This window comes from Vulpes lagopus, chromosome 8, assembly GCF_018345385.1.
Source record: "Vulpes lagopus strain Blue_001 chromosome 8, ASM1834538v1, whole genome shotgun sequence".
Classification (NCBI taxonomy): Eukaryota; Metazoa; Chordata; class Mammalia; order Carnivora; family Canidae; genus Vulpes; species Vulpes lagopus.
The window spans coordinates 126,279,576-126,303,817 of NC_054831.1; the positions used below are offsets into that span (position 1 = coordinate 126,279,576).

A 24,242-nucleotide genomic window follows, 5' to 3' on the forward strand; every position below is an offset into this window, starting at 1 on the left:
TACCACTTAGAGAAGAGCACATGAATTTTTCTATTTCCAAAATAATTATAGTACTCATTGTTCTTACTACAAATACAGTCAAATTTACCCGTAACTACAAAGGTGGTCATTTCAAAGTCAAGTTGCAATTTAATTAAGACTGTTCTATAAAGCATTTGACATGTATTACTAATTAGTAATTTCACATATTAAAATATCAGCAAATGACCCACAGATGGGAAGGGGGCAAGCAACCATGGAAGACTTTGGTTTTGCAACACCTACAATGCCAGCTTCAGCAACGTGGAAATAACTAGGCCAGACATGTCTCTATCCTACATTAGCTTCCTTTTTAAAAACGTCAAATCACTATAGCAGCAAACAGGCTACGTAGTACTAATTACCGTTTTGCTATCCAGGGCAGCTAGAAAAGTTATTTTACATCAATAACTAAATACTCTTCCTCTTTAACACTGAAGTTCAATTGTACCAGCACTTAGAACTGGGGCTGGGTAACTTTAAGCATAAAAATGATTCTGCAAATCATAAGCAAAATAAATTGTGAAATAAGGTGTATCTTTCCACATTCCTTCCCAGTACCCACCATTCCACCACATGATGACATTAAAACCCCTATCTCCTAGGTTCTTGAATGCTTTAGAGGTCCAATTCCCTCTTGAGAATCTCAGAACTACAGTCCCTTGGGGAACCCTGGGTGGCGCAGCGGTTTGGCGCCTGCCTTTGGCCCAGGGCGCGATCCTGGAGACCCGGGATCGAATCCCATGTTGGGCTCCCGGTGCATGGAGCCTGCTTCTCCCTCTGCCTGTGTCTCTGCCTCTCTCTCTCTCTCTCTCTCTCTGTGACTATCGACTATCATAAATAAAAAATTTAAAAAAAAAAAAAAAAAGAACTACAGTCCCTTAAGTTTTCTGGAGTCCTTGAGCTCTAAGTTTAAAGAAGCCATGGAACCCTCTCTATAATACCATTATTACTGGCTGGCTGCCCATTGAACCCCACCAGACAATCCAATCCCTAGGGAAAAGATCAGTACAGGGTAAGAGGAAGCTCCTAGCTACAGATGTCCCTGCCCAGTAGGTTCATTCTAGGTACAAAGCACAGTGTATGAAAAGATCTGAAGATTAATTTTTACTAAAAATAAGCATCTTTTGCAAAAAAAAAAAAAAATGTATATTCTCAAAGAACTATGTCAAATATTAACAGTAAACAAAATAAATGAAAAGCAAGTTAAGGGAAAAATAAAAACAAAAAAATAACAAAAAAAGAAAAGCAAGTAAATTTTTCAAGAATTTCAATGTGGTAAAGTAAGTTTTGGTCTTTCTCCTGGGTTCCTAGTACAGAGCTCCTAAAACCCCTGGAATTTCCTAGATGATAGGAGCATCTTTTGTCTTTCATAATGATCCCTTCCTAATCACACAAGAGTATATGCTAACATAACTTAGGGCCACGTTAGGGTGGGGTCCCCAGACAGCTTCTAGAAGGGATTGCTCACCAGAAAGACTAAGTGATTAAGGGGCTGGAACCCTACCAAACTCAGGAAGGGGAGCTGGGGAAGCCCATTGGAGGTTGAGCTCTGTGAAAACTCTTGAACAAAGAGATCTGGAGAGCTCCCAACCTGGTGAACACAAGGATGTGCAAGAGTGTGCCATGCGCCTAGGGAGGACACAGAAACTCTGTGCCCCACCCCCACAGTCCTATACATCTCCTCTTCATTCGACTGAGTTGTATCCTTAACAGTAAATGAGTAAATATATTTTCTTGAGTTCTGTGAGTCATTCTACTGAACTGTCAAACCTGAGCGGGGGCTAGGGGAACAGGCGAGCCAGAAAGGCAGACAGCCTGAGCACTCCATTCACAACTGGTGCCTGAAATGGAAGCAGTCTTATGGGACGGGCCTAAGCTCTTAAACTGTGGGGTCTGTACTCACTCTCAGAGTCAGTGTCAGAACTGAACTGACAGCAGTGGTATCAAAACAGTTTTTACACTAACATAAAATACATCAAAAATAATACTGTTTTCATTCTAAATACATTTCTCCCTGAAGTAACCCATTTTCATACCTAGGAAGAAGGCACTACATAAATTAAGACAATAGTAACCCTGAATTTCACAAGCCTTCCTTACCTATCCAATGATTTGGCTACAGGAATTTAGATAGAACAAATAAAATCAGCATCACTTGTCTCTCCTCCCAAATCCAGTCACCTCAGAGGGTATTTTTTTATAACTTTCTGCTATACATTATAGTATCAGATGCAAAGCGTAATTTTTAAAACATCTGCCCGGGGCAACTGTTAAGTAACCCAAAACAAAGTACTCAAACTAGAGACATATTCCATGCATTCACATATATGCAGATGTTCTAACACATCATCTTGTTTGGTTTTGAGTCAGAACCAAAAAGCAATATGGCTGACCTTATATGTTGAACTAAACACAATATTGTTGAGAAAGTCCTACCCAAAAATCCTATTACACCTCCATCATAATTACCTTTCTTCTGCAAAACAAACAATACACTATAAAAGGAACGTTTTTAAACCTTGAAATAAATGTTAAGCTTCAAACAAAATTTAAGAGGTCAATTATATGAGCTCACCCAATATTACATAAAAGAACCAAAATAAATAATAAGAATTTTTTTTTTTTTAGAATTGAAATACCCTTTCATAAACTAACTTAACTCCATCTTTTTGTAGATTTTCTGGCTTAAAAGCAAAGGACTTCCCCCAAAGCCAAATTGTTAACGCCCATGTATCCTGATATTCTTTTCCAACTCTTAAGCCTTCAGGCAAATAAAGAACAAACCACATAAAGACCATTCTTTTCAAACTTTCTAATTTGTTTTCAGAGTCCTCAGTAAACAGCAAATAATCTCAGAAAACTTTGGCATTCATTCAAAAAGCCAAAGCAATATAGCTACTGCTCAAAGTTATTTGCCCTAATAAAAATCCAAAAGCAGCTTCATATGAACAGCAGTTTGTCTCAGTTTTCAGTAAGCGTATCCACTCCAATTTGAAAAATAAAATTAGAATCCTGTAAAATAGCTTTCAATTACTAAAAAGTAGACAACCCTGAGTCCGGAAAGACAATCTCCCATGGGTCCCTTGTGCTCCTATACAGCTGGCTGAGTATGCTAAGAAATGCAAGGTCTTGACCAGCCCACCCAGGCCAGGTGACACTGTAGGGTTTTTGCAGCAAACAACCTTGAAGAATACAATAATGTGTCTCTCTAGGACAAAGAGCTGGCTTACTTCCTGCTTACTATTAAACAGTGGGTTCCCAAGCTCAATGCTCCTTAGCTGAGACACAAACCCACCGTATCTACCATGTGGAAGTCTTGGCAGCAAAGGGAAGCAACACAGACACTGACCTGCTACTAGCTGTTCCTTTAATAATTAAATTCTTTGTCACCCAGGAGTCTCATGTCTTCGGCTCGCATCCATAGTACAACAAGGCTTATAAGGAGAATAAAAGTCCCAGACCTTGTTTACTTGATTGAGCTTTTTAGACATCATCTTGTTGCAAATTTAAGTATTTTTATGTAAACAATATACCTTAGTTTCTTACACTAATTACTGGAATAGGAGCTAAGAATACATCATCTTAAGTATTTCATTCAATATTCAAATTTTATCTTTTTTCCCCACTTTCTCCTCCATACTCCCAAGCCAGCTAGCACATCTTCTCTAGAAATTGGTATTAGTTTGTTTATGGTTCCATCTTCTAGGTGTCTATTCTAACAGGAAGAAATTAGTGAAGGCCACTATCAAGAAAGGTAAGAGGTGGTGCCTGGGTGGCTCAGCTAGTTAAGCAATGCCTTCGGCTCAGGTCATGATCCCAGGGTCCTAGGATGGAGCCACTATCAAGAAAGGTAAGAGGTGGTGCCTGGGTGGTTCAGCTATTAAGCACTGCCTTCGGCTCAGGTCATGATCCCAGGGTCCTAGGATGGAGCCCCGCATCAGGTTTCCTGCTCAGGGAGAAGCCTGCTTCGGCTTCTCTTTGTCTCTCTCCCTCTACCCCTATGTGTGCTCTCTCATTCTGTCAAATAAAATCTTTAAAAAGAAAGAAAGAAAGAAAAGAAAGGAAAAGTGGCAAGTGACGTGGTTCCTCATAGTGAGTATATAAAAATGAGGGAGATTGGGGCACCTGGATGGCTCAGTGGCTCAGGTCATGATCCCGGGTCCTGGGACTGAGTTCAAAATAAGACTCCCACAGGAAGCCTGCTTCTCATTCATTCTGCCTACGTCTCTGCCTCTGTCTCTCTCACGATTAAATAAATAAAATCTTAAAAAAAAAAAAAAAGAGGGAAACTATGTGTTATTAATCTGTTTTGCTTTAAAGTAGTAAGGCCAGGGATCCCTGGGTGGCTCAGCAGTTTAGAGCCTGCCTTTGGCCCAGGGCGTGATCCTGGGGTCCCGGGATCGAGTCCCACATCAGGCTCCCTGCATGGAGCCTGCTTCTCCCTCTGCCTGTGTCTCTGCCTCTCTCTCTCTCTCTCTGTCTCTCAAGAATAAATAAATAAAATCTTTAAAAAAAATTCCTAGTATCTTCAGCTGCCAATTAAATGCATTACTTACAGGGGTACTCGGGTGGCTTAGTTAGTTAAGTATCCAACTCTTGATTTCACCTCAGGTTGTCATCTCAGAGTCCTCAGATCGAGCCCTAAGTCGAGCTCCATGCTGAGCATGCAGCCTACTTAGGATTTTCTCTCTCCCTTTCCCTCTGCCCCCACCCCCACCCACCACTTGCCTGTGCACACACACACTGCCTCCCTCTCAAAAAAAAAAAAAAAAAAAAAAAAAAGCAGCATTAATTAATTCAGAGTGTTGGACAGCAAAATTAACCACTCATTAAAGCAATTATTCAAATTCCTCCATTTTCTGCCACTTGTTGAAGAAATTGTTATGTGTGAAATCACAAACTTCCTAAGAAAGAAGGGGCTCTCAAACTAAGGTTCTATGAGTCCTCAGGATGACAAAAATGAAGCCACTGTTACAGGGAAAAGTGCTGACAGCAGCGCTCATAAAGTGGAAGATTACTAATCTATATGGTAAAAATATTTTCAGTGTTGCTAGAAGTTTGTTGTAGCAGCTTCATTTATGAAAATGACTTCATTCCAAAATGTCTGATCCAGTAAGAATTTAAGTCCTTATTTTTGCTGTAATGTTGAGTTTTCCTTCCTCAAATTGGCAAAAACAAAGAGATACTAGCCAGAGTGATCATTTTATATTGTATTTGTGAATCAAAAAATAACGTTAAAAATATATAATTCATAAATATTTAAATAAGATAATTTTTAAATTTAACATTTCCAAAAAAATTGGTAAAACTGAAGAGTGTATTTAGTTATGTTTAAGAGTACTATTTAATTAGAAGAGAATGGAAATGAAGTGCCTGGGTGGCTTGTCAGTTAAGCAACCTCCTTTGGCTCAGGTCATGATCCCAAGGTGTTGGGATCAAGCCCTGCATCAGGCTCCCTGCTCAGTGGAGAGCCTGATTCTCCCTCTCCCTCTGCTAATGTGCACGCGCTCGCTAATACATAAAATCTTGGAAAGAAAGAAAAGAAAGAAAAGAAAGAAAAGAAAGAAAAGAGAGAAAAGAAAGAAAGAAAGAAAGAAAGAAAGAAAGAAAGAAAGAAAGAAAGAAAGAAAGAAAAGAAAAGAAGAAGAAGAAAGGAGGAGGAGGAGGAGAATAATAATAATAATAATAATAATAATGGAAATTACAGTTAAGATTTTTCCTCAAAATATTCAAGACTTGTAAATAAGGGGGGAGGTGGGATATCCAAAATTTATTCTCCAACAAGACAGCACAGGAGTTTTTCCATAGATCATACATTCACAAGGCATATTTGCTTAACAGTGAGAAAGCCTCTGGGTGTGTTCTCTGTAATAAGAACCCCTTCACAGTGTAAAGAGGCATTAGTAGTATTGTGTTCAACTTAAAATTTCAGAAAGAAAGAAAAAAAATGTTTTGGATCCTAAGGTCCTGTGCAGTAACACAAACTTCTGATAACAGTCTTGATCTACTTTTCCACATAGAAGGGGACTTCTCATATAAGCACTTATGATATGCCAGCACTGGCCTATACATAGCCATATCCTCCCTGTGCCTGGAACAAAGCTCATGTCCTCTGGGGCAACAACCCTAAGTGGAGTATCTGACAATGAACAAGGAACACAACACCATCATCACCATCCCAAACAAACTCTCTTCTCCTTTGTAACATTACTGACACCCTCCTATGCAATTTTCCCATTCTGGTCTCTTAATTAGGGCAATTATCATTTTATTCTCTTATGAAAGGCCAAGGAGATATTAAACACATTCAAAGTCCCCCTCCATTTCATGCAAAAGAACAGATAACTACGGGCACCTTGGTAGAGCATGAGACTTGATCTCAGGGTTATGAGTTCGAGCCCCACGTTGGGTATAGAGATTACTTAAAAATAAAATCTTAAAAAAAAAAAAGATAACTAAGGATAAAGAGCATTTTGCTTATCCCAAATCTCAAAGCTGAATTTGCCATAGCTCTGAAGTCTACACAGAAAGGAAAAAAGGGGGGAATAACAGGATCAAAACTGTTCAACCAGCTTGTCTGCATCTTATTCTGCCCATCTAAACAGCTGCCAATCGCCTGGTACTATTTAAATTATGCAGTGTGGTTTATACTTATTTCAAAGTGTAAGCCTTTATTCACATCATCTCTCTAAACCCTAGACAGATGTCTAGGCTTACAACTCCTATTTCTATCCTAACTTTCCACCCCCGATTCCTACCTTATCTGAGACACCTTCCCTATTTCGGCTATCAAAAAATGCCCCAATTTTCTGAACCCCCATAGCAAGGCCTTTCTTAGTTCTTAGATCTCATTTATACTCCTCTCCCTTTTGCTTCCCATGCTCTAACTACAGAGGCTTCTTTCTATTCCTCCAATATGCCCTGTCCTTCCTGCAGGTCTTTATACTTGCCGGTACCGTTCCCCCTCCTCTTAAAGCTGCTGACTTCTTCAGATCTCAGCTCAAATCATCCTCTTCTCAGAAAATCCTCCCCTGGGCACACACTATCCACAGGAATATCCAGCTTCTCCCCTCCTTACTTCTATCATATTACCCTGTTTATTTCCTTTATAGTATGGTCATAATCTATAATTATCTTGTTTGTTACAGTGCAATGAAGGAGACATTAAAAATAAGGAAATCTCTGTAAAGGTAGGGAGTCTGTTGTATTGCCAGAAAACAGTTCAATACTAAATACAAAACAGGCACTCACTTAACAAATGAATCACACAACTAAGTACTTGATCATACTGGTTTTATTCACATGTGTTTATTCTAATAGATTTTAAGCTCTCTGAAAAACTAGGCTTGTACTTCCCAAGACACCTAATGCAGTACTGACCTTATATTAAGGGTAAAATATATTTTAAATATATAATAATATATTTTAATTTAATTAAATTCAAAAAAATTTTTAAGTCTTGCTGACTAAATTTTTATTTGATTTAAAATATTTCTTAAAGATTTTATTTATTTATTCATGAGAGAATGAGAGGCAGAGACACAGGCAGAGGGAGAATCAGGCTTCCTGCAGGGAGCCCGATGTGGGACTCGATCTGGGTCTCCAGGATCACATCCTGGGCGGAAGGCAGTGCTAAACTGCTGAGCCACCCGGGCTGCCCTAATTATTTTTTTTTTTAATCTTACTGACTAAAGGGATCCCTGGGTGGCTCAGCAGTTTGGCGCCTGCCTTTGGCCCAGGGCGCGATCCTGGAGTCCCAGGATTGAGTCCCACGTCAGGCTCCCGGCATGGAGCCTGCTTCTCCCTCCTCCTGTGTCTCTGCCTCTCTCTCTCTCTCTGTGTCTATCATAAATAAATAAATAAATCTTTAAAAAAAAAAATCTTACTGACTGAAGTTAATACGAAAAAAGCATGGGATTTTTTAAAGACAAGCAAATATGGGTTCAAATCTTAGCTCCACTTCAGTGTGTGATCCCGGGAAGTCACTTCACTTCTACATCTTAAATTTCTCATCTACACAGTCACATCTAACTTACAAAACTGCCATAAAAAGAAATGATGTATATAAAGCCACTAATAGATCACCTGACACAGAATATATAGCATTCTCATCCCCAATTAAAATTTGCAAAAACCAAAATGGTTGCCTAAGATAAAGACCAGAACTATAACTATTAAATGAAAGCATCGAAACACCATATATAAAAGGAAATTCAGAAAAATCTTCACTTCTACTTGCAGCCTTATTTGCTAAATTAATCCTTTCTGAAATCCCGACACTCTGATCTTGAAGAACAATTAAAACTAAACATCATGTTTGTAGTCAGAGGATTCAGAATGTTACATAAACGGTTGTAATCTGCCTCTATTTTAAGAAGAGATAAATTAACATAACTTAATTATACAATATTTATCAGGTCTCTAATTAGCCCAAGGAAGACAATCTAAGAGTAGTAGTCAAAGCATAGAAGCTTTCAAGTCCAGTAATCCTAAACCCATATCTCCATTCCTGTGCAACTTTATGCAAGCTAGTCAACATCTCTAAGACTTTGTTTCTCCATCCATAAAACAGAAATAGTATTAACATCACAGGCTGTAAGAATTAACTGAGTTCCTGTTCTGTACAGCACTTAATACTGAAATGCGAGCCCTTTTTTTCATCATAAAGTAACCCAGATAAGCGATCAATTTAGAATCTGATTATCTAGACAATCTTGTATAGGGAGGGGGCTGTGTTTATACTCCATCAAAGTGCTAAGTGAAAGCAAATCACGTACTCTTCAAACCAAATCTGGCTTTAGATTAGTACCTAATACACAAGGCAAATTTTTGCTTTCAAAACAACAGAAACAAGACTTCCAGGTCTGGGCCAACACCTACCAAAATTTAACATGTACATTCTTTGACCCAGCAACTCCATTTCTCAAGAGGTAAGCATAAGGATATTTACCACAGCCTTGCTTACAGAAGCAAAAACAGGAGACTATCTATAAGTCAACTAACAGGGCACTGGTAAGTTATAAAACAAAGGAATATTATAATTATAAAAATATTTTTAAAAATGAACTATAGTGCCTATTATAGATATAATTTGGGAGAGGCAGTTTTATCTGTAACCCCCCAAAATTTATGTTAAAGTCCTAGCCCCTGGTACCTCAAAATATGATTGACTGTATTTGGAGACAGGGCCTTTAAAGTAAGGTAAAATGAGGTCATACTGGTGAGCCCTAAAGCAACATAGTTGGTATCCTTAAAAGATTAGTACACAAAGAGGGAAGACCAGGTGCAGACACTAAAAATCAGTTACCTATAAGCCGAGAGAAGTCCTCAGATGAAACAAGCCCTGTCAACACCTTGATATTGGGTTTCTAACCTCCAGAACTGTCAGGAAATAAATTTCTACTATTTAAATCACCTATTCTAGTCTTTGTTATGGCAGCCCTAGCAAACTAATACAGTGTCAACAAGGAAGACCCCCAAATGTATTGTTTTTAAAACACAAAGTACAGGGATCCCTGGGTGGCGCAGCGGTTTGGCGCCGGCCTTTGGCCCAAGGCGCGATCCTGGAGACCCCGGATGGAATCCCACATCAGGCTCCCGGTGCATGGAGCCTGCCTTCTCCCTCTGCCTGTGTCTCTGCCTCTCTCTCTCTCTCTCTCTGTGACTATCATAAATAAAAAATTAAAAAAAAAAAAAAAAAAACAACGCAAAGTACATGGGGCCCCTGGATGGCTCAGTTGATTAAGCATCTGCCTTCAGCTCAGTCATGATCCCAGAGCTCTGGGACTGAGCCCTGCATTGGATCTCTCCGCTCAGCAGTGAGTCTGCTTCTCCCTGTCCCTCCTCCTCCTCGTGCACTGTTGCTCACGCTCTCACTCTCATACTAATAAATAAATAAAATCTTTAAAATAAAAAAATAAGGGACACCCGGGTAGCTCAGAGGTTGAGCATCTACCTTGGGCTCAAGGGTGCAATCCTGGGTCTGGGAATGGAGTCCCACATCCGGCTCCCTGTGAGGAGCCCTCTTCTCCCTCTCCCTGTGTCTCTGCTTCTCTGTGTCTCTCATGAATAAATAAATAAAATCTTTAAAAAAATAAAATAATAAAATAAAATGCAAAGTACATAGGGCACGTGGGTGATTCAGATGGTTAAGCATCCAACTCTTTTTTTTTTTTTTTTTTAAATTTATGATAGTCACAGAGAGAGAGAGAGAGGCAGAGACACAGGTGGAGGAAGAAGCAGGCTCCATGCACCCAGAGCCCGATGTGGGATTCGATCCCGGGTCTCCAGGATCGCGCCCTGGGCCAAAGGCAGGCGCCAAACCGCTGCGCCACCCAGGGATCCCAGCATCCAACTCTTGACTTCAGCGTAGGATCCTGGGATCAAGCTCCATCTGCTTGGTGGTGAGTCTGCTTGAGATTCTCTTTCCCTCCATCGGGCCCTCTCAAAATATTTGTATCCCTCTTTAAAAAAATAATTCCAGGGATTCCTGGGTGGCTCAGCAGTTTAGTGCCTGCCTTTGGCCTAGGGTGTGATCCTGGAGTCCAGGGATCAAGTCTCACATCAGGGTCCCGGGATGAAGCCTGCTTCTCCTTCTGCCTGTGTGTCTGCCTCTTTCTGTGTCTCTCATGAATAAATAAATAAAATCTTTAATAAATAAAAAATTTTAAAAATTCCACTTCAAATAATTTATCCAAAATGAAGAAAATACTTTATCAAAATACAATGGAATACTATAACATTAAAATAGTTAATACAAGAAAAAGGTATTAAGTAATAGAATACCACAGGATGAAATGCTGTGCGTATTAAAAATAGTCACGAAGACTACCAACATAACAACACAATATTATTAAAAACATATATTATTGGGGCACCTGGGTGGCTCAAACAGGCATCTGCCTTTAGCTCAGGTCATGATCCCAGGGTGCTGGGATAGCCTGCGGTTGGGCTCCCCACCAAGCCTTTTCCTCTCCCTTTGCCCCTCCCCCTGACTCGTGTGCGCACCTTTGCACACTCTCTCTCAAAATGAAATCTTTAAAAACAAACATATTATCACTGTTAAAATGTTGAGTTCTCATGTATTAAGAAAAAAGAAAAAAAAAAGCAAAAGGAATTAAACAGGAGCTGTGTTGGCATGTGTATGGGGGTCAGTTAAAAAACAAGACTCAGGCACCTAACAGATCTGACCCAATCTTCCCTGCATCAGGACACAAGCTGGGACCTAGAGCATGTTACAATAGGCTTCTGTTCCTCCAAGAAACAACTCTATTAACTCTAAGCAAGATATTTAAGTGCCTGTTATAGCACTACATTTGGTAAGACAGAAACCCTGCCTTTAAAGGCCTTCAAAACATTTCAATAATTTACTGAATACCAACTCTGTGCCAAACAGTATGCAAAATAGCTTTATATACATCATATATCACATCATATACTTTACTGATTATAAGCATTACAGGGGAACACAGCTGTAGTAGTCTGCTAACAAAACTACACTATAAACTACAAGTGCCACAGATTTTCAAAAGAATAATAATAATTAATAGGGAAGAGTAGTCTAGAAGAATGTGAGAATAAATCTCTAGTCACATGGAGTATCAGTAGAATGAGTACAGGTAGTGCCAGCCTGCAAAGTGGAAGAAATTTTTAAAATGGGTAAGTCCAAGTCATACTCTAAAAGCTAAGCAGAGGAGTTTTCATTTAACCTAGGTGGGAACCAGAAGGCTACCATTTCTTACGAAGAACAGCTTTGTTTTCGACTATCAATCTTGTACCTGTAGTCCAAGGTGGACTGTCAAAGGTAACCAGATAAGAAAAGAACTCAGCTAAGAAACTACTTTAATAAGCTACGATTTAAATGAAGGATCTGCACTAGGGTAGTAGCATGGAAAAAGAGAAGAAATACTTGAGGTGTGGGAGTGGAGGATGGGTTTAAGAATATGGTCAATTATTAGGAAGTTTTTTAGTTTAGGAAATCAGATGATTGGTTTGTACACCAGATGGAGAAGTTAGAAGAAGAAATCTTAAGGTCAGGCTATATGTTCTTAAGCTCTCTTGTAAGAAACCACACAAAAGAATAGCCTTTTCACAATCAGTACACAGTAATTTGGTCCTAAGTCTATCAAGGATGAAATCATGTGCCAGCCTGTATCAGAAATCCCACATACAAGTATACATTTGCAGCAAAAAATAAGTCACTATATTACCAAGGCAACAATATGCACTGTAAAGTGAATGGCAGAGAATCTTTCTTTGGAAAAATTACCAAGTGAGATGCCAACCACAAACCTAATGCATGACTTTTGTTACACTTGATGAGGCAGACGTACGGTACCTTCATTTAGATTATCGTACAGTATGTCTTATAAACCACAAGCCGTATTTTTAAAACATAAGATTACCAAGACTCTAAATCTACCAAATTTCTAACAACTTTGATGTGGAATTTATTGTTAATGGGGTGAACTTCTACAGAAGCATTCAACCATATATTTCAAGGAATAGTTTGACAAAGAGTAAGAGAGGCTGTAACATCTGCACCAGTCGGTGTCAATGCAGTACAGCCGACATGAGGACATAAGGACAGACGTTTCAGCATGGTTGCACAGCAGCTCAAGTGTAGTTTTATCCACTATAAGCAAGAGACACAAAAATAATAAAGATAGAGTAGCAAATACTCTAAAAAATAACCAATATGTGTTGGCAACAATCTGCCTTTTCAAGAGCACTTTGAAACCAAAAGCAACAGCATCAAAGCACAAACTTCTACCTTGACCATCAATTGTTTCTCAGGTTAATTATACACATACACCATATTTTGGGAAACTAAGCTACTAAAATGGTAATCTAAATGCATTACAAAATGCACTTGCTTAATTTTCAATTTTCAAGTTTGTTACTGATTATAACCGGTTACGGGGGTGCCTGGGAGGCTTAGTCAGTTAAGCTTGTCTGCCTTTCGGCTCAGGTCATGATCCCGGGGTCCCGGGCTAGAGTCCCACTTCAGTCTCCCTGCATGGTGGCAGGGAATCTGCTTCTCCCTCTGCCACTCCCACCCCCATGTGGGTGCACACACTGTCTCAAATAAATAAAATCTTAAAAAAAAAAAAAAAGGTCATTGCAGTTGCTCCCTCTAGAATGCTCTTGCCTGGATAGCTCAGTCACATCCTCACAGGTCTTTGCTTGAATGTCATTTTGGAGAACTCCTCTAAGTTATTTTAAATTGCAACCAAATTGCATTCCACTGTACCTGACCACCAGCCCTCCCTTATCATCCTCCCCTTCTTTGCTTTTCTCCAAACACTAATCTCCAACTCATACACTATGATGTAAATCATGAGGGCAGAGATTTGCTTGGGCCTATTTCATTTATATCCCCAACCCCTGGAAAAGTGACTGACACAGAGCAGGCACTCAAATAGTTGCTCAATTCATAAACTAGTAAGACAGTATGGGTGAGCAATGCAGCAGGTCAACAACCTTGTTCTTTGTTCTCAGAATATCCCCTTTAATGGGTCCTCTAGGCTCTTAAACCCTCTTCTGTTACTATTTGGACAAAAAAATGAAAAACAAAAAATTTAATTGCTACCCTTCTGAAGAGAAAACTCAAATTCCTAAGGTGTAAGTCAAGTCCACAACCTGAACTAGCTGAAGTAGTTAACACCAAGTGTTTGAAACCACTTAGTATTATACTCTGTCCTCTGTTCTAGGAATACCCAATTCTACCAAGTTTTAAACTAGCAAAACAAAAACTCCTAAAAAAACAACATCCCTAAGAATTACGTTTATCACACTGTGATGGCAACTGTACCACAGTGAAATAGTGTATATTATACACTCAGTAGTTCTAGATAATGAAAATATATCTAGTCTAATTTTGGAACAATTCACTTAGATTTAAGTTCATTGATACAGTGTATAATGAACTTAAAGAATCAATCACAAAACTGCCAAAAAATTATCTCTAGAATTTAGGTCTTCACAAAAATCTTTACCATTGATTAGTTCCATTTTTAAAAGCTGCTTCTATGTATTGCTTCTTTTTTTAGATAGATTTTTACGTGGTGGTTTTTTTTTTTAATATTTGTAAAGAATCATCTCATTTTCATATTAAAAATAGAGACTGAAAGAGAGAGAGATTTATATTTTATAAGAACAAAACTTATACCAATTTCTCCAAATGAAAGTAGCAGAGATAAACAATCTGGTTTCAGCAGAAAACAAACTTTTTTATCTTTAACACATGTCACATTCAGGACAGAAATTGATCTTCCTCCTGAAGAAAATGTCCCCAATTACTAAAAAATAGTAATTTTTTTTAAGAAGACAGCCTAACCTGAGTATCTAACCCTGACCTGAATATATAAAATTATATCTTTCCCCTCTCTCTCATCTCTTGGATAACTAGCAACACAGTTATAAGTAAAATTATTTTTCCTGGCTCTGATTTAACTAGAACCAAGGATAAGTTTTTAGGATAATATACTTTCACTGCCATGTATTAGGTGCAACTAGGAAAAAAAAAAAAAAACTAAAAAGACAGGATCTGAGGTAGGGGTTTTTCTTGGGGGCAGGGAGGGGCAGTATGTGTGACAAGGAAGAGAAAGCAAAGAAAAAAAAGGTCAAATGGTAAAATACAAAGACTTTACAGACTACTGTACAAGCTCCTTAAAAACTTAATTTCTCATATATTTGAACAATTATTTTTTAAAAACTTCACAAATTTTTTGGATCACAAAAACAACAGTTATGAATTCTATGATTTCCAGAACATTGAAAGGTTGGCTTTGAAATTACGGCAAGCTTTTCAGAATATTGGAAAGCAGTAAAATAATGTAACTAGGATAACTGATTCAAGAACAAAAGAAACTGGAGATCGTGACCCCATTTCAGAGCATTTCCTCGCAGTCACTGGACAATCACTTCCCCAGTTCCTAATATTGGTCTGCTTCTCCCTTCCAATACCTTGCCCCAATTTTAAGTTAAGATGGAGCCACTTGCCCAGAGTGCACAAAGATGTGTTTTATATATAACACACAAAGATGTGTTTTATATATAACATACTCAGTTCAATCCCAAGAAATTGCAAATTAGCAAATTCTATGCAAATGTCTCAAGTGGGGCTTACTTAATACACCAAAAACAGATCATCCACAGCCTCTGCTGAAGTCTCTATCGTTCACATGCTTCAGAAATTTAAGAATATTGTTCCTATGTTTCTACCCACCACAAGCATTGTTTGGTCATACCAATATTCCTGGACTCTAATAGAGATTAATAAACCACTAGACACCATGCCTCCCAGTCCATTTCCTCAAAACTTTAAAGGATGTTTCATGAGAGCAGGGGAAAAAAGAAAAAAGGGGGGGGGGGGGGGCTCCATTAAACAAGCTTAAGAAACACTGAATTAGGGATCCCTGGGTGGCGCAGCGGTTTGGCGCCTGTCTTTGGCCCAGGGCGCGATCCTGGAGACCCGGGATCGAATCCCACGTCGGGCTCCCGGTGCATGGAGTCTGCTTCTCCCTCTCCCTCTGCCTGTGTCTCTGTTTCCCTCTCTCTGTGTCTCTCATGAATAAATAAATAAAATCTTTAAAAAAAAAAAAAAAAAAAAAGAAACACTGAATTAAAGAGACTCCTAACTAACTTCTCTGAACCTTTAATAAACATAGATTAGGAATTTCCAAGATGGGGATATAATGACTATGGTTTCCAACCTGTTGTCATCCCCCCCCCCCCCCGAAACTATCTCTCAGGCATTCTGAAACACACTAGAAAAACACAGGCATTACTCTTAACATTAAAATTATCCCCTACCCCATTTCTACTGGTTTATAAACTCTCAGGATGATCTAACATTCCCCTTGGCCCCATGGTGACCAGAGCAAATAAATAACATGACCCTAAAACAATTCAAACTTCCATAGATTATACTTGGTATTATTTATTCTACTTGGACACTTTCTGAAATGAGGGTATCAGATATTGATTTAAACCCTAGGACTCTAATAATCATAGGAACTACTCATTTTTTTCCTAGTTATCTGATAACTGAAAATTTACATTCTAAAATCTAAGTGTGGGATGCCTGGGTGGTTCAACAGTTGAGTATCTGCCTTTGGCTCAGGGCATGAACCCAGATTCCTGGGATGGAGTCCCGCATCGGGCTCGTTGCATGCAGCCTGCTTCTCCTCCCTCTGCCTGTGTCTCTGCCTCTCTGTCTCTCATGAATAAATAAATTAAATCTTTATTTAAAAAAAAAAAATCTAAGTCTGAGGCACCTGGGTGGCTCAGTCAAGTTGAACGTTGGACTCTTGATTTTGGTTCAGGTCATGACCTCAGAGTGCTAAGATTGAGCCCTATGCTCAGTGTGGATTCTGCTTAAGATTCCCTCTCTCTCCCTCTGCCTCTGCCCCCTCCTCCCGGGTCGCCTCACTTTCTCTAAAAATAAATATTTTTAAAAATAAGATCTATTAATTTACTTAAAACCTGCGAAACTCCACAATAAAAATATGGTTTTCTAGGAATTAATTGATATATAGATGTTTAATTCCACCTCAAAAGATTCTAAAATCAAGCTCCTCTAAAATAGCATTCAGCTAGTGAAATAAATACCAGTCGCTACAGTGCGGTTGTATAATGAAAATCCCAACAATTACTTGCTAAGGAACTTTACTGAATTACTTCCCATTTCTCTTCGTCTGCTTTTAAAAAGATTTCAAAGCAAACCAAATTTCAAATACTCCTAAACTGCCTATCAACAAAACAAATGGATTGTAGCTGAAACCTTGCTTATGCTTTCTTCTACAAGCTATCTTTAACTCCAACTCCTTAACACAAATTAACACAGCGTTCTTATGTTCTACCTCCATCACATACACACACACACACACACCGGCTTCATTTTCTCTTCATTTGGTCTGTTCTCAATCTCTTCTGTTTCCACAAGGAGTAGCAAACAGTGATCATCTTTTTAGCTGAAAAGACGGTTGTGCCTTAATATCCAACACTAGATGGCTTCATACTGCCACCTGATACAGAATGGACACAGGTGTGTCTGAGACACTGCTCTCCAACTCTCCTGGGGTCTGTAACATGCCTAGCCAGCCAAGAAGAGCCTCATCCATTCACTTCCATGTGGCATACGAATACTTTTCTACTTTTGTCTTGATTTGAAAAGGATTAGGAATACTCTAAAGCACATACTGCACAAGGATAGTGCTGGTGGACTTCCTACACCAAATAGTTGAAGGAAAAGTTACTAGAGAAAAATGCGATGTAATCCTTTAAAAAAAAAAAAAAAAAAAAAAAGATGACTGGGCAGCCCGGGTGGCTCAGCGGTTTGTGCCACCTTCAGCCCAGGGCGTGATCTTGGAGACCCGGGATGGAGTCCCACATCAGGCTCCCTGCATGGAGCCTGCTTCTCCCTCTGCCTGTGTCTCTGCCTCTCTCTCTCTCTCTGTCTCTCTCATGAATAAAAAAATAAAATCTTAAAAAAGAAAAAAGGATGGCAGCTAAATAAGACTAGATTTTATTATCACTATTTTCTCTTGAGATTAGAGATATGGCTTATTTTAGGAAAGAAAACAGAAAAGATGTTATATTTCACCAGCTAAATGCCAACATTTAGGAATTATCCAACAATTATAGGAATTATCCTGAGCACAGGCTCTTCCTAACAATGTTTTCAATAAAACATCATTTAGGTTCAAATGTGTAACTGATATTCTACACTAGAAGTTATGGTTAATTAGTACTAAGCGGGCAGTTGTACTTTAACAACTTTATACTCGACAGTGAGCACAGACATGAGGTGACTCTACACTTTAGACAAGACACTATAACTCACTTATTTAAATGCCACACTGGTTTCACCCACTTTCAGATTAGGATCCTTGCAATAAATTCTGGTACACTGCCTTAAAGAAACCAGTTCATACTTAAGTAGGAAGAAAAATAAAAATAAAGCACTCAATGCTATTTCTGAAATCCCATAAGACATCACTCTAGCAGTCTTTAAGAGCATGCTGCAAAATTTAGTGTGCATAAAAATCATGTGGGCATCTCATTAAAATGCAAAATCTGATTCAGTGGGATTGGGATGGAATTCCAAGGTGATCTTATGCTTCTGGTCCATAGTCCACACATTGTATTTGATTATACACTCTCATTTATGTAACACTAGTTAAGATAGTGGACAAAAACTTAAAGCAGGTAACAATCTTCACTTAATTTTTACACTTTCATGAGATTAATCTAGGGAAGGGACAGTTATTAAAATTTTGATTTGGGGGGAAAACTCAGCTTCTCAAACACGAGGGCCTAAGAGAGGTGGTAATGATAACAAGAACAAACGCCTACAGAGCACTTAGTATGTGCCAGTGAATTGTCTTAAGTACTTCACAAAGATTAACTGATTTGATTCTCATAACAACACTGCGAGGTAGGGACTATTGCTGGCCCTATTTTACAGAAGGTAAACCTGATTTCACAAAGACATTACTTTGCACAGTTAGTAAATAGCAAGATTTGAACCCAGGCAAGCTGATTCGAGAGTCTATACCTTTAATTACGATACTAGCAGTATAGCTCCCAAGATAGCAGAATTAAGATGGCAAACCAAAATGACTTACTTTTGGAGAAATCGATGCGCAAGTTAAAGAACTGAGTGAGCAACAGAGGTGACAGATGGCCAAAGAAATATTTTCTACAGTATTTTTTGTAATTTATTTTATTTGAGAGAGAAAACGCACACACGAGTGGGAGAAGGGGCAGAGGAAGAGAGAATCTCAAGCTGACTGAGAACTGACCACCAAGCCCAACGCAGGGCTCAATCTCACTACCCTGAGATCACAACCTGAGCCAAAATCAAGACTCAGGCACTTAACCAACTGAGTCACCCAGGCGCTCCTAAAATATTTTTTAAAGAAGGAAAACACCTGGTTTCACGGGGCACCTGGCTGGTAGAGCATGCAACTCTTGATCTTGGGGTTGTGAGTTCAAGTCCCACATTGGGTACAGAAACTACTTAAAAATAAAATCATAAATAAATAAATGAATGAATGAACAATAAAATCCTAAATTTAAAAAAAACACACACACACACCCATGAGGATCCCTGGGTGGCTCAGCAGTTTAGCACATACCTTCGGCCCAGGGCATGATCCTGGAGACCCGGGATCGAGTCCCACATCAGGCTCCCTGCATGGAGCCTGCTTCTCCCTCTGCCTGTGTCTCTGCTCTCTATCTCTCATGAATAAATAAATAAAAATCTTTAAATAAAAATAAAAAAATAAAACACACACACACACCTGGTTTAACTTCATGCACAAGCTTTTTGAGACCAATGTCCCAGGGACAACTAGTAAAAAAAAGTTTTGACATCCGGGACTTACAACAGCAGGAGTAGCAGACATAACTAAAATAACAAGTAACAAAAGTTACTTTAGCAAAAATATTTTGGACTGAAAGGATGAGTAACTAAAAGTAGAAACTGGTAAAGGACAAAGCATAACATGACCAGGAATTTGATACTGTTGAGCAGGGTGGAAAAAGCGGCAAAAATAAGCTGCAACAGCAAACAAAAGAAAATAGAGGAAAGAGGCTAACATTAAAGTCTAAATAATTTTTAGAAGAACAAGAACTGGTCATCAGAAAAAACTTTCTAAGCCGACAGTGAACAGCCCAAACAGTACAGCTGAGGAAGATACTGGACTAAACAGAAGGATAAGATCAAGCAGGAGTAGATTAGGAATCATCACTTCAATGAGCTGGAATACGGATATGGCTGACCAAGCACCAGCCTCAGGAAATACAGTAAACAAGACTATGGAATATGCAGAAAGAGAAAATCTTAACCCACAGATCTCATTAAATTCACTCACTTGACAAACACTTCTTGACACCTACTACTATACATACGGCACTATTCTAGGGGCTAGGGACACGGGGGAGACCATGCCAGGTCAAAGTCCTGTCCGCACATCAGATACATTCCGGTAGAGAACACTAATAGTTTTGAAAGCAAACACTGAATAAGGCATTATCATAAAAGCCTAGAACGAAGCCCTTTAATATAGGATATAGAGAACTATATATGTGACCTAAGTTAACAAAATAGTAATCCCTCCTTCCCCTGCAGAGCAAGCCTTTGTAGATTGAAGTGCTTCTCACTGTGTTCCCTAAGCTCTCAAAAAGACCCTAAAAACACTAAAGAAATGCATCTAAAATGTATCTACAAATAAAAGAACAATCTTTTACTCCCAAGAACGCCTATAAACACGACTCCCAGACAGGCACAATAAATTGGACTTCAAAGTTTTCCATATGTGACAGCTTTTGGATCAAAACATCTGATTAGTGTAACCAACTAAAAAATAACTAGAAATGCCTAACAGACCACAAAGTTCTAAGTGGATAAAAAACAACCGAATAAAGGAAAACCAATCTTGAAATTACAGAAAACGTCAAGATTTAGTCTTGTTGTGCTTTAAGAATTTCGTGGATATTTGACTTAAGCCCCCTGACCTCTGCTGCTGTAACATGGGCCTTAAATTCCCGAAAAACTAAATTTAACTGTCTTAGTTAGTATCTGAAAACATTTTAAGAGGATGTGATGATACCTTCCGGATCTTGAAGGAATTACTGGAAAACAGCTCATTTTTAACACTCACTTAACTATCAATCTCTTGAATCCTTGCCTGAGTTTAAAAACTGCAAACTATTCTGCTATATATTTTGAAAGGGAAGATACAAACTGATGTTATGTATGTTTAGACTTCTTAAATGTAGAAGAGTCTCAAGACACGCTCAGCAGAGAGTGTTTTTAAAACAACATAACCACATTATGACAAATGTATTTCAGAAGATCCAAGCTCAATACCTATCCAATCATATACACCACAGGAAGTGGATTTAAACTTCTTCTTTTAAACGTTTAACAAGCGCTGTTCCCTCTACACATAAGAGGAACAATAGGAAAATACTTGTTCCAACATGAACTACCCTATAACAATGCCATTACACAATGGGATCTCTACAATTGCTCTACAATGCTAACATTTTTCTGTGCTGTATCCCAGTAATCAATGAAGGATATACAATAGGAGGGAGGGGGGTGGTGTATCTACTATGCTGGGGAAGAAACACTGTAATCGCCCAAAAGTCTGAAAAATGTCATTTACGTGTGGTTTTGGTTTTTTTGCTTTTTGTTTGTTTGTTTGTTTGGTTGGGTTTTTTTTTTTGGTAAAGAATCCAAAATTCGTTTTTGATGGCAAAATTAATTGGTCTAGCAAGAAAGGTGGGCGGAAACTGATGATTCTCTTTCCACCACACCCCTCGCCACACAGAGTGCACGTGAGCCAACTTAGGTCTGTACTGTGCATCAGTAAGTGCATCATATGGGGGACGTTGAGCAGCCTCGGAAAAGTCATTTTGGACCAGAGAGAGGCTCCCACGGGTCACTCCATTCGACTGCAAAGGGATCTTTCAAGTTATTGCCTACACAAGCGGCCGGAGGAGGGGTTGTCTTAACGCTAGACTCCCTGGCACGGGCTGATCTGGAGGATTTTAAACCTTCCTGGCTTTTTTAGATGCTTTGTGAGGCAGCCGGAAAGGTTTCAGAAAGCTCGTTTATGCACACGGTGCGTTGGGAGGCCGGCAGGATGTGCCACCGAGCGCCCAACGGAGGCTGCAAAAAAAAAAAAAACACGCTGTCTTCATTCGGCGAGCCCCTGACTTGTAGGAGTTAAAGCTCTCGCCCCTTATATTGCGATGACGTAATCCTCCACACTGCATTTCTCTTGGACTTAAAGGGGAGGGGGGGAAAAAAAAAACGAACAAAGAAAATTTCTCCCTTATAAGAGGAATTGAGCAAGCGGCGAACGGCAGTTTCGAGAGGCGGTTTAGGTAACTCCCTGAAAGGGAAGCCTCGGCTGAAGAGAGCGGGGAGACCTGGAGAAGCGAGCGGAAATGGTGCTAGGAAGTCGACCTGAAGGCTGGAATGAAGGAGGCTGGAGGCTCAGGCCCCCGGCCCTGCGGGCGCGGAGGGGGGCGCGCAGGGGGGGCGCGGGGGGGCGCGCAGGGGGGCGCGCCGCAGGCACAGCCCGGGCCACCGCCTCCCCGCCGCGCTCGCGGTTCCGCTCCCCTCCCCTCCCCCCCTCCCTTCCCTTCCCCCCCGCCCCCCCCCCCCCCCGCCGCAAAATGTCCGCGGCGGCGCCCGGAGAAGCAGGAAGTCCGAGCCGGGGCGCGCGGGGGGCACACCCGGCCCGGGAGCCCGAGCCACCCGCCCTCGGCGCCCGCGGGGCCCGGCCGGGGCGGAGGGGGCCCCAGGCGGCCGGGATGGGTGTGACCCCTTCCTTCCGCCGCGGCCGGGTGACAGCCGGGCCCCGCCCGCGCCCTCCGGCCCGCGCCCCGCGCCCCGGCCGCGCACGTCCCGCCGGCCGAGCGCCCCCGCCCGCCCCGCTCCCTGACAGAACCCGGACCCGCGCGAGCCCGGACGGCGCCGCGAGGAGCGCGCACCCCTCCCCGCGCTCCCCGGGGCCCCAGAGGCGGGGTGCCTCCCCCACACACGCTCCCCTCGCCTCGCCTCGCCCCCGGGCGGGCACAGGCCGGGGGCCGCGCGGCGGGGACGGGACGGCGGGGGAGCCGCTCCCGCGGGGAGCCTCGGGCCCCGCACTCACCTCAGCTCCTCCGCCGGGGCGTTGGCAGCACTGCGCGGGGTCTCCTCGGCTGCCGGACAGGGGCACGCGCCTGACGTCAGCACGCAGGCGACGCAGGGTTGGGTGCCCGCGGAAGTGGGCGGGGTCCAGAGGCGAGCCCGGGCCGAGCGGTTGGAGGCGGGGCCTGAGTCCCTCCCCCACCCCCACCCCCGCCCCCACTCCCCGCCCAGGGTCACGCCGACGACCGCGCATGCGCCGTCGGCCAGCGGGGCTGCCTAGAAGCTCAGCGGCTGAGCCACCGCTGTTTGCAAAGCTCGGCCACCCACAATGATCTTGTTCCATTCAACCTTCGGAGGCTGAAGCGTTATCTTCCCTCTTTGGCAAAAAAAAAAAAAAAAAAGGCGGAGGCTTGGACTTGCATGGAGGCAATGACTTACTTGCCTGGGACACCCCCCTCCCAGGCCTGCCTGCCTTGGATCCTTCGCGCGCTTCTCATCCGCCTGCACCACGCTGTCCCTTGCCCCAGACGCTTAGGCAGTATCTTGGTTTCGGGACTTCCTGCCACAAGGCCTCGCACTCTTTCCCCTGGCTCCTTCCTCTGCTCACCCTGTGCTCCCAGCACCTGCTTATCACCTGTCCGCCCTTGCTAGTGCGCGAGCTTCGGGAGAATCCGAACGCTCCATCTTCGTCTCAGGTGTTTCCCCAGGAAAATCGCTTAATAACGATGCCATTTACTGCTGACCAGCACAGATAGTTGGCCAAGCAAGACACCTGTTTCCAATACATCTGATATAACAGTCATAGTTTCTTCTGGGCTTTTCGATTGCACAGGAAGAATAACTACATTTTTGAGTGTTTACTACAGGCCTGGTGCTAACAGCTGTGCACGTAATAGTAGCTAATGTAATGCTCACAACTACCCTATCGGTTAAGAACCGTTACCATTCATCGATGCGTGAAGTGAGGCTCAGAAGTATTAAGGAATTGCCCCCAGGTTGCCAAGCCAGGCAGTGACAGAGTTGGGACTTGGACCCAAGGTGCTGGCTCTAATTGATCACTACACTGTCATACTACACTATCAGAAGGTTATAGAGAAGTCAGAAGAGAAGCTTCCCTGTGATCCTATCCCTACAAAATATTTTTTTTATCCCTACAAAATATTAACATTTTGGTGTACACCTTTCCAGATATGTAGAGACCTGTAACGCATCTAATTGCACAAAAACTGATTGTACTCTGTTTTTTCTCTTTCAAAACTACATTGTGAGTATCTTTGCCTCTCAAATGAAACATCATTTTTAAAGCCTATATTCTACTGTACGGGCATGACAATATATATCGAACCCATCTACGATTGGAATTTAGGTCGTTTTCAGCTGCTGTAACTTTCTATTATAAAATGCATTAGCTTGATTTTTGAAACTTGCAGAAAACTGGCTGTGTTTTCTCCCCTCTGCAAGACTGGTTGGCAGTGACCTTTCCTTCATCCCCTCTCACAATCCCATGAATGTCCCCAGACAATGTCTGCCCTTTCCATGCGCAGCAATATCTTGATGGGGTGTC

At 41.2% G+C, this 24,242-nt stretch overlaps 1 protein-coding gene across 2 annotated transcripts in view; it reads right to left on the reverse strand.

Annotated features, from left to right (window-relative positions):
- The window catches only part of CDC42 (cell division cycle 42), a 47,580-nt gene extending 24,765 nt beyond the window's left edge, over positions 1–22,815 (reverse strand). Inside the window, exon 1 of one of the 2 annotated variants that reach the window (XM_041766697.1) lies at positions 22,701–22,813. The gene's annotated coding sequence lies outside the window, so the exon portion shown is untranslated. Of the gene's footprint in view, positions 1–22,700 lie in introns of both variants that reach the window. The other variant, XM_041766698.1, reaches the window with a different exon arrangement.
- Between the last annotated feature and the right edge of the window lie 1,427 nt (positions 22,816–24,242).